At 47.0% G+C, this 19,767-nt stretch overlaps 1 protein-coding gene and 1 non-coding gene across 2 annotated transcripts in view; both read left to right on the top strand.

Moving 5' to 3' along the window:
• LANCL3 (LanC like family member 3) overlaps positions 1-19,767 on the top strand; it is a 111,051-nt gene that overhangs the window by 44,203 nt on the left and 47,081 nt on the right. The window lies entirely within an intron of this gene.
• Positions 6,268-6,340, top strand: TRNAW-CCA (transfer RNA tryptophan (anticodon CCA)). Its single transcript has one exon. It is a non-coding gene; the product is annotated as a tRNA-Trp (tRNA).

Below are 19,767 nucleotides of genomic sequence, written 5' to 3'. Positions count from 1 at the left end.
GGTGACTGCAGACAGACAGAAAAGTTGGTTAATTGAGTTGACAAAGAGAATTGAACTTAAAGCAGGAATTGTATCCCTCCAAATACTGTTTTTTCTGGACCAATTAACAAACTGCTTGCCAGAAATGGGCTTTATGTTTTCCATGGTGCCACAGCATGGGAAGACCACTTGATATAAAGATGATATGTAAAAATCAAAGACTGTTTTCATTAACATGAAGTTTATTTCTTCTTTTTACCTTTTCATCAGTAATCATTAACTATATTTAAATGGATGCTATTAATATATTAAGACAAAATCACAATCGGTGGTTGCAAACTTCCTTCCCCCCTCTTTTCAGAAATCTATCTGTTTAAAAGAAACCTACATTTACCTGCTCAGAATCCTTCTAAATTGTTCCTTTTACCTTCCTAGAGTAGGAAAAAGTTATTCCTTGCTGGCCTAGAAACTAAACCATGGTTTGAGGAGAAGGGGAGAGAAAAGAGAGAGTGGAGGAAAAGGATCAAGATGGATTCTGTGCCCAGTCTGACTCTTTGTGACCCTATGGACTGTAGCCCACCAGACTCCTCCGTCCATGGGATTCTCCAGGCAAGAATACTGGAGTGGGTTGCCATTTCCTTCTCCAGGGGATCTTCCCGACCCAGGGATCGAACCCAGGTCTCCTATGTCTCCTTCATTGCAGGCACAGCCTTCAGGGAAGCCCAGCTGTATTCCAGGACTTGAAAAATCCTTTGTGTGTAAAAGTTTCCGAAGCAGCAGTGAGGGACAAAGGAATTGGAGATCGGGAAGGGGCTGAGGAAGTGTTACATGGGTTATGAAGGGAGCTCTATTACATTGTTTTGAACATCAAGAAGAGCTGCTTTTTTGATGGTCTGTGACTCCTAAAAGAGATAGTGCTCCAAGATTGGACCACACGGGTCCTTGGATTTATTCAGTTTACTCAGAGTGCCTACAATTCAATCTCTGCTTTAATAACATTTGTTTGCAAGAGGGAATCAAGGGAATCCATGGAAAATTAGGTTTCCAAGGAAACCAGCTTGGATGGGATAAGAGGAAGATTAGGCCTTTCTGTCAATTAACAAATATTTACAGTCACATGAAGGCTCTTGTTGTTGGTGAGAAGGGAAGCATTCCCTACTGCTCCAGTGAAAGTGCTAGAAGAGATGGAGATACAGGGGAGAACTTGAAACAGCAGGCCCCCAAAAGGGAAAAATATACTGTGGCTTAAAAAAAAGATTCTCATAAAAACTCTTGAGTCACCTTTTTCTGTTTTGGAGAAATTGAGTCCATCAGTTACCCATCACTGCATTATAAATGGCCTCAAAACTCAGTAGTTCAAAATAACAGTCTTTTATTTTGCTCAAAAATCTGCAATTTGGGTGACTTCCCTGGTGATCTAGTGGCTAAGACTCGATGCTCGCAATGCAGGAGGCCCAGGTTCGATCCCTGGTCAGGGAACTAGATCCCATGTGCCACAATTAGGACTTGGTGCAGCCAAATACATAAAATAAATATTAAAAAATCTGAAAATTGGGTAAGGTTCAGCAGGGAGGGTTTGTTTTTTCTTCTCTTGTCCACTAGGAAGGCTCACCTTGTGGCTAGAGAAACCATTTTCAAGATGAGTGGCGAGTTGGTGCTGGTCCTCTACTGGGAGCTCACTTGGAGTCAGGAGCCTTGGTTTCTTGCCCCATTGGCGTTTCTCTGGACTGCTTGGGCTTCCTTGTGTGAAAAGTGAAAGTGTCAGTTGCTCAGTCGTGTCCGACTCGTTGCGATCCTATGGACTGTAGCTTGCCAGGCTCCTCTGTCCATGGGATTCTCTGGGCAAGAATACTGGAGTGGGTTGCCATGCCCTCCTCCAGGGGATCTTCCCAGCCCAGGGACTGAACCCGCATCTCTTCTATCTCCTGCATTGGCAGGCGAGTTCTTTACTACTAGCACTACCTGGGAAGCTCCAGTGCTATACAGTAGGTCCTTATTAGTTATCAATTTTATATTGGGTTAGCCAAAAAGTTCATTTGGGTTTTTCCATAAGATGGTGTGGAAAAACCTGAATGAATATTTTGGCCAACCCAATATATAGTGGTGTGTCTGTGTCAATCCCAATTTCCCAGTTTATCCCTTTCACCCTTTCCCCTCTGGTAACCACAAGTTCGTTTTATACATCTGAGACATCCTCTCGTTTAAAACAAGGAGGATCGGGCCTGTGGTCCCCTTCCCATGTGGGAAATGGAAGAGGTTCTTGAAAGGCCAGGGTCACGGTCATAGTATTAATAAACATAGCTAGAAGATACAGGAATTGAAGGAGAAGACTGATACAGGCCAGGGTTCTTAAAGTGATGCTCCTCCACCACCCACATATCTGGCCTGCTTGATGAGAATATAGGCTGAGTGGCGATAGACTGGGGTGCTGCTTCAGAGCTTTGGGTCCAGCAGCTTGAGTTTGAATCCTATAACTAACTCCTCACTAGTTGTGTGACCCCGGACAAGTTACCTGAGCCTTCTGTGCCTCTTTCGCCTCATCTATAAAGGGGGTCACCAAATAGTTTTGTCGTTTAGATGGGAGAGACCATGGAATGCATCTAGAACAATACCTGGAAATTACTTAGTGCTCAGTGATGCTTGTTGTAGTTTTTATTATTGTGCTTGTCCATATCCCTTCATGAATCATAATCTCCAAAGACAGAGCCTGGAAACCTTCATTTCTAACCAGCCCCCTCCTGTGTGATTCATATACATCCCTAAGTGTGACCACCACTGCTTAGCCCAAGAGAGCAATCAGGTGATGTCAAGGCAAGATGGACTAGCCCAGAAGCATCTCACTTTCCAGCAATTTGGGGAAATGAGGATTTTCCTGTAAGTCAGTTCTCCAGATGGCTGACACTTTTCTCTTGTTTTAAATACCCAGTCATCAAAGTTAAAACTTGAGCAATTATTCATTCTAAAGTCTAAAGTCTATTATATGCTTGCGCAGAAAATTCTAGAAAATAGTAGTGGTATTAGCAGTATTTGGGAAGGTGACTCAGTGTCATCAAGACAGTCACAGATAGTAAATATTTATAGACTCCCTTGTTGTGTCCCCTTACTGTGGTGGGCACTGAGAACACAATGACAAACAGGACCCACACCCTGCCTTCAAAAGGCTTACCGTCTAGTGAAGGAAAGGCCAGGAGATGGTGCTGATGCAGTAAGAGAGGTGACAGAACAGAAGGCTGTTTTGAGCTTTGTCACAGGGATGTCCTAAAGACTACATAAGTGTGGGGGGGTGGCCCTCATGCTGGGCCCTCTGGGTGTTTGGGCTGCTCGTTTGACGGCTGCTGCATCTTGCCTGGCTGTCAGTTGACACTCTTCACTCCTGTCAATTTGTCTGCTTTCAAATGACATTTCTGTCCTCATCAAATGCACTGCTTCTAATCTGCTGTGGGCTGGAAACTGGATACCCTGAACTTGCTGGAACGCTGCCCTCTCAGAAAGGCCTTCTCTGACCTTGCCATCTAAAACAGTGCTCCACTCCCACCACCCTCCCTGCCCCCACACATGGTCTGCAACCTCTTACCCAGCTTGACTTTCTCCCATAGCATGTATCACCTCCTGATGTTACCTGTCTGCATTTATATCTGGTGGTCTGCCTTCTTCACTAGGTTATAAGTGCCAAGAGGACGCTTAGTCCACCTCTGTGTCCAGTACCTGGTACCTGACCTGACTCAGAATAGGTTTTTAATAAATATTGAGTGTGTGCATGCTCAGTCATGTCCGACTCTTTGCAACCCCACGGACTGTAGCCCGCCAGGCTCTTCTGCCCATGGAATTCTTCAGGCAACAATACTGGAGTGGGTTGCCATGCCCTTCTCCAGGGGATCTTCCCAATCCAGGGATCGAACTAGGGTCTCCTGCATTGGCTGGCAGATTCTTTACCACTGCTTTACCTGGGAAGCCTAAATATTGACTGAGTGAATAATAGTAATAGATAAATTTCATTTTTTTGTTGTTGTTGTTGACATTTTACTTGTACTCAGTGGCTCAGCAGTAAAGAATCTGTCTGCCCAATGCATGAGACATAGGTTTGATCCCTGGGTCAGGAAGATCCCCTGGAGAAGGGAATGGCAACGCACTCTAATATTCTTGCCTGGTGAATTCCATGGACAGAGGAGCCTGGCGGGCTATAACCTATGGGGTCACAAAGAGTCTGACATGACTTAGCAATTAAACAACAATAAATAACTTTGCACTCAGTAAAATGCAACCATCTTATGTGTTCAGCTCAACCAACACGGGCACGTGTGCACATGTTGTAACTCCACCTAGAGCAGGATACAGAGCCTTGCTGGCAGCCACCCAGCAGGTCCCTCAGACCCCTCCCAGCCCATACCTCCTCCAGAAGGTACTCACTCTTCTGACTTCTACCACCATTGATTAGTTCTGCTCATTCTTGAATTTCATAGGTATAATCATGTAGTGTTTTTTCTTCTGTGTCAACCTTCTCAACACTGTGCCTATGAGGTTCATCCATGCTGTTGAGTGGAATGGCACTTCATGCTTTATTTCATTGCTTATAATGTTCAGGTTGAATTTACTGTAATAAATTTCACCCCTTTTACTCACATGTGGATTGTTTCCAGGTCTGGCTGATAAGGAAAATGAGTTTTGAGAATGGTCATGCAAGGCTCTATGAGTTAAAGGGCATGAATGTCATGGCAACTTTTTTTGGACAGTTTACTTGTTACCCATTTTCTTAGTCCTCCATTTCTGGAACCCCCTGCCCTTCATACTCCTCAGGGTTCTGATTTATGTTTGGACTTGTGTGGTCTGCCTGGAACTCAGTCAAATTTACAAAACCCCTAATTGGCCTGCTGGAGCAAAGCCACATTCCTGGTGGTTCATTCCCAAGACACAGAAGCAAAACGCTATTAGCTATTCCCTCATAGTGACCATCCCTTCTCTTCCTCTGTTGTCCTTGATTCTTGTTCACTTTCTGCTAATTTGCTCCACTGACTGAGGACACCTTTGGGCTGCGTGTGTGTCATAATAGGTGTTATCAACCATTGCTGCACGTTACGATCACTTGGGGAACATTAAATAGCATCATGCCTGAGCTACACTTCAGAGCAATTAAATCAGATTCTCTGGGGTGGTGTCTGGGTATCAGTGTTTTGGAAATGCTTTTCAGATGATTCTAAGAGACAGCTATGTTTGAGAACCATTACAGGACACATCTTGGGGCTTTTGAGGTAGCTCAGTGGTACAGAATCTACCTGCCAGTGCAGGAGATATGGGTTCCATCCCTAGCTTGAGAAGATCCCCTGGAGGAGGAAATGGCTGCACACTCCAGTATTCTTGCCTGGGAAATCCTGTGGACAGAGGAGCCTGGCAGGCTACAGTTCATGGGGTTGCAAAGAGTCCGACATGACTGAGCAACTGAGCGCACACACACACATGGGAAACATCCTAGGAGATGGTGCAGATGTATAGAACCAGCTCAGCCCCTTTCCCCACATCAGGCAGAATGAAGTTGTTCCCACAGGACTTACTAGCTAGGGCTCTTTCACATGCTGTCAGCTTTATAAATTGCAGGGAGAAATTTTTATGAGAATGGCTTAAAATGAGGAAGTCAAGGAATGTGGCTTTTTCTTCCACCATACTAGTCACTCCATGGTGTCTGGAGCAGTATTAATTCAAGTTTGACTCATGTATTACAATCGAGATCCATCATTTAAACTCCAGGCTGTAGCAGAGAGCAGAGATGCCTTGACTACCATTGGATGGGCGCTTCTGAAAGATTGTTACTTTTTTTTAAAATTTACTTTATTGAAGTATACTTGATTTAAAATATTGTGTTAATTTCTGCTCTACAGTGAAGCGATGCAGTTATACATAGATATTCATTCTTACTCATATTCCATTTTGGTTTATCACAGGATATTGAATATAGTTCACTGTGCTATACAATAGGACCTTGTTGTTTATCCATTGTATATATAGTAGTTTGCATCTGCTAACCCCAAATTCCCAATCCTTCCCTTCCCCATCGCTTCCCCCTTGGCAACCACAAGTCTGTTCTCTATGCCTGTGAGTCTGTTTCTGCTTTGTAGGGAAGTTCATTTGTATCATATCTTAGATTTCCACATGTAAGTAATATCATACGGTATTTGTCTGAAAGACTGTTACTTGTGATTATGTTTAACTACTTATAAATAGAATTAGTACCACCACTTCAGAAGTGTCATGAGGTCAGGGTCAATTTTTTAATCATCTGTTTCCTGCCAGTGGGCTTTCCTGGTGGCTCAGAGGTTAAAGCGTCTGCCTCCAATGCGGGAGACCCAGGTTCAATCCCTGGGTCGGGAAGATCCCCTGGAGAAGGAAATGGTAACCCACTCCAGTATTCTTGCCTGGAGAATCCCATGGACGGAGAAGCCTGGTAGGCTACAGTCCATGGGGTCGCAAAGAGTCGGACATGACTGAGTGACTTCACCTTCACCTTCCTGCCAATAGCCAACAGTATTTTGTCCAGTACAGCTAACAATTGTTATTTATTGCACTCGGTGTTTAAAACTTAATTAGTCATCAGCTATCACAACAGCCCTAATGAACACTTAGGCACTGTCCCCTTTTCTAAGCTCTTTACACGCATTCATTCATCTACTCTTCTCAACAGCCCTAGGAGTGAAGTTGTTATTATCATCTCCATTTTATAGATAAGAAACTGAGGCACAGATTGGTTCAGTTCCTTACCAAGGGCTCACAGCTGATAACCAATAGAGCTAGGATTCAAGCACTTTAGGTTCAGAGACTGTTTCCTTAGCATCTACCCAGTGCTTCTCAAATTTTAACATGCATAGGAATCACCTCAGAATCTTATTTAAAATGCAGGTTCTGGCTCACTAGATCTGGGGTAAGGCCCAAGATTCTGCATTTCTAACAAGCTCTCAGGTGGTGTCAATGCTATAGGTTCATGATCTGCATTTTGAGTAGCTAGGATATGCCCTGTGAGATTATTTCTTTTCTTGTCCCCATTTTCAGGTGAGCATTCTGAGGCTTGGGGCTTCCCGAGTGGCTCAGTGGTAAAGAATCCACCTATCAATGCAGGAGACAAGAGTTCAATCCCTGGGTCGGGAAGATTCCCTGGAGAAGGAAATGGCAACCCACTCCAATATTCTTGCCTGGAGAATCCCATGGACAGAGGAGCCTTGAGGGCTACAGTCCATGAGTTGCACATGACTGAGCGACTAGATAACAATAAACAATTCGGAGGCTCAGAGAGACCAGTTTCACCAGCTTCTTGCAGAAAATATACAGTGAAGCTATAATTAGAATTCCTGCAATGAGGGTCTCAAAGGTGATGGTTTAATCATTATGCTTGGGTGCTTGGTGTATTGCTGTTGAGTGCATGAGTAAACTGCCACCAAGTGCTGGGTCTCACTGGTCACCATTGTGTAGCCGGAGGTTGGGAAGAAATGAATAGAACCTAGGTAATCACATGTCTTTCATCTGTGCTTTCTACAGCTAGGAAATGAATCTAGTATCAGTTTTTATCTTCATATTTTCTTCTCATGGCTTAGACAGGTCCTTCCACCATTGCTGTTGATGAATCATAAAGGAAGCAGCTCAGTGAGTGATCATGGGGGATACCTTGCCACGTGTCTGTTTGCCGTCACCTTTACTTTGGAAGAAGTGACGCAGACCTGGCATCCCACTGACATGAATGCTGGTTCTTAAACTGACAGCAGAATCAGGAGATGCAGAAGCAATCCCCATTCAGAAATAATGCCACTAGTTAAGCTTTTGACGTCAGCAAAGAGATCGTTTTCTACTTTTTGGAGGAAAGAAAATATTTTCACAAATTGCCTTGATGCCCCAACCCCTGCCCTGCCCCAGGCTCAATGCAATTGTGTGGTGGATGAGATTCAAGCTCTCATCTGCCCACTCTGTCCTGATACCAGAGATTTACTCCCTGAGGGACTTCCTGAGAACAAGGCTATGAGAACAAAATCAGAATGTTCATGTTCATGTTCCTTGCAACAATTCAACAATTATAGGTTCCAGGAAGAAACCTCTAAGCACCCCCACCCCTCTGGACAATGTTTTCCAGCTAGATAGTGCATCCAGTGAGCCCTGTGTATCCACGGCCTCCATGTCTGCTGATAAGGAGAGCTGACAGTAAGGGACTTGATCATCCTTGGATTTTGGTAGCCGTGGGAGGTCCTAGAGTCCATTCCCCATGAATATTGAGGGATATCTGTATGTGTGACAGAGAGGCTTTGCTTGGAAGAAAATTTATTTACTTATTAGATTATTTCAAGAGGTACTTCTTGCCTCAGAGAACTGAAGGGGTCAGACTGTGTAATAGAAAATATGTGACTCATAAAAATATATGACTTCATGACACAGAAATCAAGGCTGAAATCCTGGCACCTCCACATTGTCATGGGGTCCAATGTTAAAGAAAACACTCTTAGCTGTATTTTATTGATTAGAATTCTGAGGCTGTGATTCTGTCTGCAGAAATGTCCATTGAGGTACTAGCTTGCCTCATATTTATCACTGCTGGGAATGAGAAACCAGACCTGAAGATGAACAGCTGTATTCACTTCACTCCATCACTCATTCATTCCATTCAGTTTCTCAATAAAAGTTGTGGAGTGCCACTGTGTTAGGTGCTCTGGAGGTCTCATGGAGCTTAAAACATGGTGCCTGCCCTCAGGGGGTTCACAAAACTACTGAGGATTCAATACGAAGGTTAACAATAAGAACTGGTGTGTGACAAGGATAGATAATACAAAAGGTACACAGTGCCACAGAGCAGTGTTTCCTCAAAGAGCAGACCTGGGTTGTGCTTCAGCATCATCTGGGAGCTTATTTGAGATGCAGATTCTTGCCCCCACCCCCAGGCCCACTGAATCAGAAGCTCCATGATTGGGGTCCAGGGATCTGCATTATAAACAAGATCCTAAGGTGATTTGTAAGCACATTAAAGTTTTAGAAGCACTGTTTTAAAAGATTACTTGTATCAGAGAAAGAACACACTAAGGTCTTGTCCTCAGGGCTGGTGATACGAAAGGAAAGATGAGATTTGAATATGAATAATCAAATGGAATAAAGAACATGAACAGATATGACTGTGGGAGCAAAGAAGGAGGGAGGTGCAGAGCTTGCTGGGAGGGGTGTGGCAGGGAGGGAAATCTCTGTATGCTGGAGAGGGTCTTGTGTGCTGAGTCATTCAGTTGCGTCCAACTTTGCGACCCCATGGACTGCAGCCTGTCAGGCTCCTCTGTCCATGGGGATTCTCCAGGCAAGAATACTGGAGTGGGTCGCCATGCCCTCCTCCAGGGGCTCTTCCCGACCCAGGGACTGAACCCAGGTCTCGCACATTGCAGGCGGATATTTTACCGACTGAGCCACCAGGGAAGCTGGAGAGGGCCTTGGAGGATAGGAAATGTATCAGTTAGGCAGGCCGCTGGCTATGAGTAACAAAACCTGATGGAGAGTGCATAGGGTAAGGGAGTTAGAGAAGGCGAGGTTCAGAAAAAGAACAAGACAAGCACTTTACAGGAACAGATCACCTTTAATGAGGCAAGAAGGGGCAGCAGTCAGATTAGTGAGCTGCTGCCCTAACCCAAGAAAAAAGTATATATAGGCATATGTGTGGAAATCTACTGTCTTAAGGGGGCCTGTTCTTCTCCAAGGTTGTTGGAAGTAGTTATCTCTTAAACCGCTGGGGCAAGGAATTCTGGAGATTGGCCAGAGGCTGGACTGGCTGGGAGCTGGGCGTAATCAACCTTAGTGTCCTTTTTTTTTTTTTTTCCCTTCCAGTGAGAGAGTTCTTTGTTTTGCATAGAATGGTGGGGAGGACCAGGAGGGAAGTTTTAACTCCAGGCTATTTTGAGCCATGTAACTTTCCTTCATTCCAGACCCTAAGGAATATATACAAAAAGAGAGAGGTGGGCGCCGTTAATGTTCAGGGCTTCTTCGTGCTGATAAAGGAGGGTCAGGGATTTGTGGTCTGGGAGGAAGGAAGCCTAAGGCCCGTAGTGTTGATTTTTTCATTCTAGCCATCAGGATTTCAAGCAAAAGAAGTCTTGACTTGGTCTCGAGAGATGGCCTGAATCCGTTCTTGGAGAAATCTTTGAAAGAGATTGAAGAGACAGGGTCCAAATAAGAGGAATAAAATGATAAGTACCAATGGTCCCAAGAAAGGGAGCAACCAAGGGAGGGCCTGTTGGAACAGGTTTTGGGGAGTGTAAAGGTTTTGTAACTCTTTTCTGCAGCGTTCAATTTTGTCTCTAAGTTCTTTGACTCTGCCCTGGACTATGCCTATTTCATTAACAAAATAGCAGCAGTCCTCGCCTAGGAAAAGGCAGGTCCCTCCCTTTTTTGTGGTGAGAATGTCCAGAGCTTGCCTATTTTGTAGGGCCACAGAAGCTAATGAGTTAATTTGTCTTTGGACTGAAACAAACGACTCCACTACCTGCTCCATATCCTTATTAAGTTCTTGGGACAGCTTGTAGTAGTAAAAATGGGCCAAGGTCGAGATGCCCCCAGTCCCAGTGCCTAGGGCTGCTGCTATGCTGGTCCCAATCAGGAGGGGGCCTGTGACAGCTCATCTTTTCCTGTGGGAAAGTTCCCGGGGGTAGACTATTTGTTCTTGGGGTCAGGAAGACCAAGACGCAAGTCCAGGGGGTCTAGGGGGAGACATGAATATGCATAGGTCCCACAGAGAATGAAGATTTCCGGGTTGGTGCAATTATTTGTGCTGTTCCAGAGAACCCAAGTGGAACAGAAGGAGGGAGCAGAGTTTGTAAGACCAGTGCAGTTGGGACTAGAGTAGTTGATACAGGTTAGGTTTGAAAAGGCTGAGAGTAGGACATTGTCAGAGACTGGCCCAATGAGTTGTGCAGTTTTTTTGTTGGTAAGGGGAGGTATAGTTGCCCTGTGACAGCCACGTTGAGGGTAAGGGAATTGCTATGTGCGGTGAGGGAGACAGTGACATGCATATCCAACACTGGGATGTGTGTTGTGTGTATTGGAAGAATTGGAAAGAAGAGTTGAGAAGGCGGGTAAGGTGTTGGTTGCCAGAGGGAGGTTTTAGGAGAGGCTGTAATTGGGAAAGGAGGTGTAGGCGTTTATAAGGCTCAGGGGTCGCCTGTAACCGGGAAATGATGTTCTTTATAACTTGTTCTTGTTTCTTTTCGCAATTTTGATCTAGTACCCCACCCCCATCTGAGTACCTCCAGTGGGTAATGGCGGAGAAGGCAATGGCACCCCACTCCAGTGCTCTTGCCTGGAAAATCCCATGGATGGAAGAGCCTGGTGGGCTCTTAGAGCCTGGGGTCGCTAAGAGTCGGACATGACTGAGCGACTTCACTTGCACTTTTCATTTTCATGCATTGGAGAAGGAAATGGCAACCCACTCCAGTGTTCTTGCCTGGGGAATCCCAGGGATGGGGGAGCCTGGTGGGCTGCCGTCTATGGGGTCACACAGAGTCGAACACGAATGAAACGACTTAGCAGCAGCAGCAACAGTGGATAATGGGATAGAAACATATGTTTCTTCCATTTGGCTTATGGCAGGTGCTCACGAAACTCCCTCTGTTTTGTACAGTGAATAGGGATTTGGACTTCCCTCCCCCCCCTCCCCCCGACCTGCCGCCCTGAGGTTCATGGTGCATGGTCTTGGAGCCGTATTATAACATGAAGAATGAACATAGGAATAAATGTCTGAGCAGGGACAGGGACTAGCCAGAAGGCTGGGGAGTGCAGCAAGGATAAGGAACAGGGGAGTCATGGGCCTGTTAGTTAGGCAGTGTGGAGGATATAACACCTAGGAGTAGAACACAGCTAACAATGCAGGTGATACCGATGAAGAGACAAAGGATAGGTGGCCAGTCCTTAGGGGAGACAGTTACTAGGCCTATAGTAAGGACTAAGATTAAGAGTGCAGTTATTGTTAGAGAGACGGGGAGAGGCCAGTCAGGGCGAGGGGTGGAAGGCCCCAAGTTGGTGGTTGCTTGAATCTGAGGAGGAACAGTGTTCATTAGGATGAAGAATGATGTAGAGAATGAAAGTAAAGAAATCAATTTCGTCTGGAGTCAGGTTGTAGAAGGTTCCCTGAAGCCACAGTTGAGACACCAGTGTGGTCAGGTCTTCAAAGGAGGTTCCTGTCGGGGCGCTGGTCCAGAGGTCTTGTAATAGTTGGGTCAGGAACAGTTGTAGGTTGAAGAGTATCCAGGTCATTCTGTGTCTTCTTAGATGCTTGACAGAGGTTGTCGCCGGGTGAATTTTAAGCAGGCAGGTCCTGTGAGGGAGACCTGATAGGGGTCAGTTAAGGAGAGTAGCACAGGATGGGAGGTGACCCGTTTTAGGTGAGAGAGGTGTACCCAGGAGGTGACCTTCTCGAGTTTAGCTGCAGTCGGGGTAAGGAGAATAATTTTTAATGGTCCCTGCCATTTTGGGGTTAGGTCACCCTGGGGATTATCAGACAGGTAGACCATGTCCCCAATTTGTAAAGGGTGCAAGGGAGCTTGGGGGTCAAGGGCAGGCAAGTTGTGGTTGATGTATTTCCAGAGGGCACTGCAGACTTCGACCAGCAGAGGGGAGTGTAGGAAGCCTGGTATGGGAGGAGGTTCAGGGAGGAGTCCAGGAGGGAGCATGGGCCTTCTGTACATCACCTCAAAGGGGCTTGGCCCTAGGGGCTTTCTGGGCAAAGCCTGCGCTTTGAGGAGAACAATCAGCAAAAGTTTAGTCCAATCCAAATGTACCTCGAGGGTTAGTTTGGTAAGAGTTTCTTTGATTATTCTGTTCATCCTTTCTACCTTTCCCAAGGACTGGGGATGATATGGAATGTGAAATTTCCAGGGTATCTGTAAGAACTGGACAAGTTGTTGGGTGACCTTGGATGTAAATTCCAGGCCATTATCAGACTGTAGGGATGAAGGCAGGCCAAACCTGAGAATAATTTCTGTGAGGAGGATTTGGGCCACGGTGTGGGCTCTTTTGTTTGTAGTGGGAAATGCTTCTACCCATCTCAAAAAGGTGTCCACAAGGACCAGGAGGTATCTGACTCTCCGAACTGGGGGCATATGAGTAAAGTCTATCTGCCAATCCTGTGCTGGGAGGCTGCCTTGCATTTGATGGGTTGGAAAGGAGGTAGGTTTAAGGTTGGAATTGGGATTAGTATGTTGACATGTTTGACAGGAGTGGGTGAAAGTGAAGTCACTCAGTCGTGTCCGACTCTTTGCAACCCCATAGACTGTAGCCTACCAGGTTCCTCTGTCCATGGGATTCGCCAGGCAAGAGTACTGGAGTTGATTGCCATTTCCTTCTCCAGGGGATCTTCCCAACCCAGGGCTCAAACCTGGGCTCTCCTGTATTGCAGACACTTTACCGTCTGAGCCACCAGGGAAGTCTCTAAATATTGTTGGTCAGCAGTGGATATGGGGAAGTGGTTACGGAGGAACTGTTGGAGTGTCTTGGATGAGGGATGAAAGAGTGAGTGTAGATAAGAGAGGATTTCTCTGGTGGTGGGAAGGTCGGATGGAGTCAGAGCTAAGATGACAGGGGACTGGAGGGAGGGATGGGACAGGGCTATCTCCTTTGCCTTCTGGTCTGCAGCATTTTTGTAGGCTGATATGAGACTTCCCTTTTGATGTCCCCTACAGTGGAGGATGGCGGCTTTGTTTGGTAAGAGTGCTGCCTCTAGAAGTTTGTGGATCAGGTCTGAATTAATAATGGGGGATCCCTTTGGGGTTAGGAAACCTCTTTCTCTCCATATTAGAGTGTTTGAGTGAAGTATGTTATAGGCATATTTGGAGTCTGTGTGGATGTTAACCCTTAGATTTTTAGCCAGAGTTAAAGCTCTGGTGAGAGCTATCAGTTCTGCCTATTGGGAGGTGGTGTGAAGTGGCAGAGGTGAAGCTTCAATTGTCTGGGTCCCATGATTGTAGCAAAGGTCCCCCTGGATGATGGCATATCCTGCCATGAAGGGTGGGTATTTTTGACAGCTGCCATCAATGAACCAGTGTGGGGTGTCTGGGACTAGGATGGGCTGATCTGTTAAATATTGAAAGGGGTTTTGGGTAAGATCTACTGTTAGACTGCAGCTATGTAGGAGGGAGTCTGTTGTAGAGGACGTGGATAATAAGCTGGCGGGGTTAAGGGGAGAGCAGGGGGAGAATGAGAGCTGAGGGTCGAGGAGAAAGGCATGTAGGACCTGTACCTTGGAAGGGGGAAGGGAGAGGAAAGCCCAATGTGATGGTAAGTCTCAGAAGGTGTGTGGAGAACAGACTGTTAAAGGGGCATGTCTAGAGAGTTGATTTGCTTCGGGTATGAGGGCTGCAGTCGCAGCCATGGCCTGTATGCAGGGAGGCCACCCCTTGGTCACCATGTCAAGCTGTTTTGACAGATAGGCTATGGGAGCCCAGGTGTCTCGGGCCCGCTGACATAGAAGTCCCAGGACCTGTCCTTGGTTGGAATGGGCAAAGAGAAAGAATGGTCTGATGTGATCTGGCAGGTGGAGAGTTGGCACTCGGAGGAGGCTCTGGGTGAGCTGGCGAATAGGACTGACTGGTGAGGAGGGATTAAAGAGGGGCTCTTCCAGACGTCCTTTAGTAGCCTCATAGGGCGGCTTTGCAATGAGGGAGAAGTTAGGGATCCAGATACGGAAAAAGTTGAGGAGACCAAGGATAGGCAGGAGCTCCCTTTTTGTTTTTGGAAGTGGACAGTTCCAAAGGCCTGGAGTTCTATCTAGGGGAATAGTTCTTTGTTGATGGGATATGGGGAGCCCTAGGTAGGTGATGTTTGTCTGGGCTATTTGGGCCTTGGATCAGGACACCCAATAACCCCACAATCCCAGGACCCCAAGTATGTTGGAGACAGAGTTTTTGGGTTGGGCTACAAAGGAGGCCATCTACGTATTGGAGATGACTTGGGGCTAGGTCAAGTGTCTGTAAGTCCTTTTGTTAAAAAAAAAAAAAAAAAGAACCAAAAAAGTGGGGACTGTCTCTGAACCCCTGGGGGAGAACTGTCCATGTTAGTTGTTGGGAAACATGAGTCTTGGGGTCTTGCCAAGTGAAGGCAAAAAGGGGTTGGGAGAGGGGGTGGAGGGGGATGGTGAAAAAGACGTCTTTGAGATCTAATACTGTGAAGTGGGTTGCAGTCAGGGGTATGGCAGACAGAAGGGTGTAAGGATTAGGGACTACTGGGAATGTTGCTGTGATGGCCTCGATTTTTCGCAGATCTTGGACCAGTCTCCAAGAGCTTGGTCCCTTCCTTACTGCCAGAATAGGGGTGTTGTATGGTGAATGGGTAGGAATTAGGATAGAGGCTTGAAGAAGACGGTCTGTGATAGGCTTAAGTCCCTTGTGGGCCTCCGGGGTGAGAGAGTACTGTTGTTGGGTGATTATAGTCGAGGGGTCTTTTAGGGTAATGTGGACTGGGGGATGATGTTTGGCTATGGATGGGTGATCAGTGTCCCAGACTTGGGGGTCTAAGGTGGGTAGATCCAAGGGAAGGTCAGGGGTGAGGGAGAGGGATGGTCCAGGTGCCATCTGCATACAGAATATAGAGACTGTCAAGGTGGGGTATGGTAATAAAGACCCCCAATTTGGATAACAGATCTCTCCCTAGGAGTGCCATTGGGCACTTAGGCATTATGAGGAATAAGTGTATGAGAGTCAATTTTTCAAATTGACAGAGTAATGGAGGGCTGATTTTTGGCCTTAAGGGAACTCCAGAGACCCCCTTGTTTGTGAGTTCTGAGTTGAGTTGGACCAGAGTAGGAAGAGAGAGAAAGCAGCTCCAGTGTCTGCTATGAAGGAGGTCTTTTTCCCCGCCACTATCCCATCTACCCTAAGTTCTGAGCTCATGTCCAGGACACGGGCCGGGGGGCTGAAACCCAGGCCCATCATTGGAATAACTCTCGTCGGGTTGGGCTGAGGTTCTGGGGAGAGGGGATCTCCCCAGGGGCGCCAGGGCATCCCTGTGGACATTTCACTCTCCAGGTCTGGTAGGTGGGGACTTCCCCAAGGGTGTCAGGGCGTCCCTGGGGACAGTCCATCTTCCAGTGTCCCCACTGACCACAGGTTGGGCACGCTTTTGTGGGGGGCCGCGGGTTTGGGCATGCCTTTGTCCAGTGTCCTGACTGGTTGCCTCGAAAGCAGGGTCTGACAGGGGCGGGTCTTAAGTCCCAGTTTGGGATGACTTGGGCCGGGCTGATCTCTTCCCTTAATTGCTACCGCCAAAAAGGCATATTTAGCTTCTCTCTCACGGTCTTTTTCTCTCTTAGCCTCCTCCTCTCTGTTATTGAACACCCTGAAGGCTACTCTAGAAAGTCTCTTTGAGGAGTCTCAGGGCCCTTCTCTAGTTGTCTAATGTCAGGGGCAGACTGGCTGATGAATTGAAAATGAAGGTAGAGTAACTCAGAAGGGGTGGTGATATCTAGGTTGGTATACTTCTGGACTGCCTCTATTAGGTGTGTCAAGAATAAGGCTGGATTTTTGTCTGCCCCTTGGGTGATTTCCCTGACTTTATCATAATTGACATGGATATGAGTATTTTTCTGCATTCCTTCTAGAAGTCAGGTAATCATATGATAGAGTCTCCTGATACCTGGGTCACCAGGCTGGTAAGTCCAGTGGGAATCTAATTGAGGCACAGCCTCATCAGCAACTGGGCTATCCTGGTCTTAGTTATGTAAGTGATCGGCATTGGTTTTCGCCGCTCGCCAGATATGGTCTTTTTCATCTGGGGTAAGAGTGGCATTTAGGATATAATATACGTCACTCCATGTGAGGTTATAGGCCTGGGAGTATCTCAGGAATTCTCTTCTGTATCTGGTAGGATTTTTAGAAAATGATCCTAACTTTTCTTCTATCTGGCTCATGTCTGACAATGAAAATGGCACATGGACTCGAGTGGGGCCCTCTGGTCCTGCCACCTCTCTCAGGGGAAACATGTTGGATACCTGACTGTGTGGCAGGAGAAGAAGGAAGCAGGGAGGGGGAGTCGGGGAGATGGAGTAGCAGGGTTAAGAGGGAGTCAGGAGAGGTTTCAGGGTTAGTAGGTGAGTTGGATGAGGGGGAAGGAGAGGGTTGGCAGGGTGGCGGATAGGCAGGGGGCTTGTCCATGGGGTCGAACTCCAGGGGTGCAGAAGGTCGTGACCAGCGGTTAGCTGAAGAAGAGCCCTTTTGCTTGGGAGGCAAGGTGCATAGAAGGACCTCATGGGTAGAGCAGGCCTTGCATAGGGAGGGCCCAAAAGACTTGGGCATATGGGACCTCTGACCATTTGCCATTCCATTTGAGGAAGTTGAAAAGTGAAAAAGTGAAGTCACTCAGTCAAAGTTAGTGAGATCTTATAAAATATTGAAATCGAAAGTCACAAACTCAGGCCAGCAATTTTGTATTGAGGCCAAATTTGAGTGCAAAGTGACTCGAGTTTATGAACCTTGAGATCGGTCAAGAGTAGAGGTTTGAGGTTTCATTTTACGCAGGCCGAGGGAGAGTTCCACGGGACAGATTGGCTTGACCCCATAGCAAATGGCTAGTGACTGGTCGAGAGAAAAGGTCGTCACCTAATCTTTTGACTGGGCAAAGAGAGGGAGAGACTCTGAAGGAGGGAGAGGTGTCCCCCAAGTACCTCCCCAAAGGGCCTTTTAGCCAGAGGGTTCCCCGGGAACCCAGAAAGGACAATTGTCTATGGCACCCTAGAATACCGTCCGAGCTTACCTGGGCTACTGGGTCAGGTGAGAATTCGTGGTGGATGGAGGGAAGTCAAATGGCAAAAGGCCTCTGTCCTGGAGTTGGTCGGTCTCGCGGAAAAGAAAGTGTAGAGAAAAGAGGAAGAGAGAGAGAGAGAGACCAATATTCCTCGGGTTATGTGGAAAACCAATAAAGCCCTTACACAAGACTTGTACTGCTCACAAGGTACAGGGCGTCCTCTCGAGGAAGTCTTGAAAGCCCAGGCTGGAAAGTGAGCTCGTGGACAGGCTTCCACACTCCGAAGAGCTGGCCATGGAGAACGAGAAGGAACCTCAACCCTTCCGGGTTTCGGCACCAAAAAATGTAGGGTAAGGGAGTTAGAGAAGGCGAGGTTCGGAAGAAGAAAGAGATGGGCACATCACAGGAACAGATCACCTTTAATGAGGCAAGAAGGGACAGCAGTCAGATTAGTGAAAGTGAAGTCACTCAGTCGTGTCTGACTCTTTGTGACCCCATGGACTGTAGCCTACCACGCTTCTCCATCCATGGGATTTTCCAGGCAAGACTACTGGAGTGGGTTGCCATTTCCTTCTCCAGGGGATCTTCCCAACCCAGGGATCGAACCCGGTCTCCTGCATTGTAGGCAGATGCTTTTACCGTCTGAGCCACCGAGCTGCTGCCATAACCCTAGAAAAGAGTAAGTATATGTGGAAATCTACTGTCTTAAGGGGGCCTGTTCTTCTCCAAGGTTGTTCGGAGTAGTTATCTCTTAAATGGCTGGGGCAAGGAATTTTGGAGATTGGCCAGAGGCTGGACTGGCTGGGAGCTAGGCATAATCAACTGTAATGTCCATTTTTTTTCCCTTCGGGTGAGAGAATTCTTTGTTTTGCATAGAATGGTGGGGAGGACCCGGAGGGGAATTTTAACTCCAGGCTATTTTGAGCCCTGTAACTTTCCTTCAGAGTGGTTTAAGGAAGAGGACTGGTTCTTTCTAACACTAGAAGTAGCCTGGCGGTAGATGGCCTCCAGCGCTGATTCGGGTATCTGAGCATGTCAGCCCTCTTCTTTCTCCCCTCACAATCACAAGATGGCTGTGGTAGCTCTGAGAATCGCATCCTCTGCTGACTGTATTCAAATGCAAGATGCTGAGGGGTAAAGAAGTGAAAGTGAAGTCAGTCAGTCGTGTCCGACGCTTTGAGACCCCGTGGACTGTAGCCCACCAGGCTCCTCCATCCTTGGAATTCTCCAGGCAAGAATACTGGAGTGGGTTGCCATTTCCTTCTCCAGGGGATCTTCCCGACCCAGAGATCAAACCCAGGTCTCCCGCATTGCAGGCAGGGACAAAGAATTCTCCTGCTTTCTTATCAAGGAGCCAGCTATTTCCTAGAGACCCCCCTGCAAACTACCCCCTCACCCCTTGAACTAGGCCTGGGACATATGACCACCGGGGGTTGCTCTACCTTCCATGGCTTCTAGGAATCCTAGCCTAATATTTAAGTAGAACTTGGATTCTTATAAGCAGAGAATATGTTTGGGGGGTTCTTTTTTAAGGTTTCTTGTTTGTTTGTTTGACGTGGACCATTTTTAAAGTCTTTATTGACTTTGTTACAGTATTGCTTCTGTTTTATATTTTTGGTTTCTTGACCAGGAGGCAGGTGTGATTTTGGCTCCCTAACCAGGGATCAAACCCATGCCCCCTGCAGTGGAAGGCGAAAGCTTAACCACTGGACCACCAGGGCAGTCCCTAAGGAGTAACTATTTTTAAGTGGCAGAGCTTTGGAGTACCCCACCAACACTGTAGGACTCTGGAGGACTTCAGTGGGTGGAGTCAGGAATAAGGGCATTCCCAGGAGAGGGAGAGGTGTTAACAAAAGCCCCGGGCAGGTGGGAAGTGGGGTGGGGGTGGGGGAGTCCGGGGGTGGTAGAGGGTGTGTAAAGAATGGTTACCCCCTATAAGTCTGACTGAAGCATAGGGTCTTACAAAAGGATTTCCAGACATTTATCTTTACTCTGTGGAAACTCAATTCACAGAAGAAAGGACAGCATCACTGCTTTGGTCAGAAGTAGGATGGGAGGCCTGGA

This window comes from Budorcas taxicolor, chromosome X (assembly GCF_023091745.1).
Source record: "Budorcas taxicolor isolate Tak-1 chromosome X, Takin1.1, whole genome shotgun sequence".
NCBI classification, from domain to species: domain Eukaryota; kingdom Metazoa; phylum Chordata; class Mammalia; order Artiodactyla; family Bovidae; genus Budorcas; species Budorcas taxicolor.
This window is presented reverse-complemented; position numbering and strand designations above follow the sequence as displayed.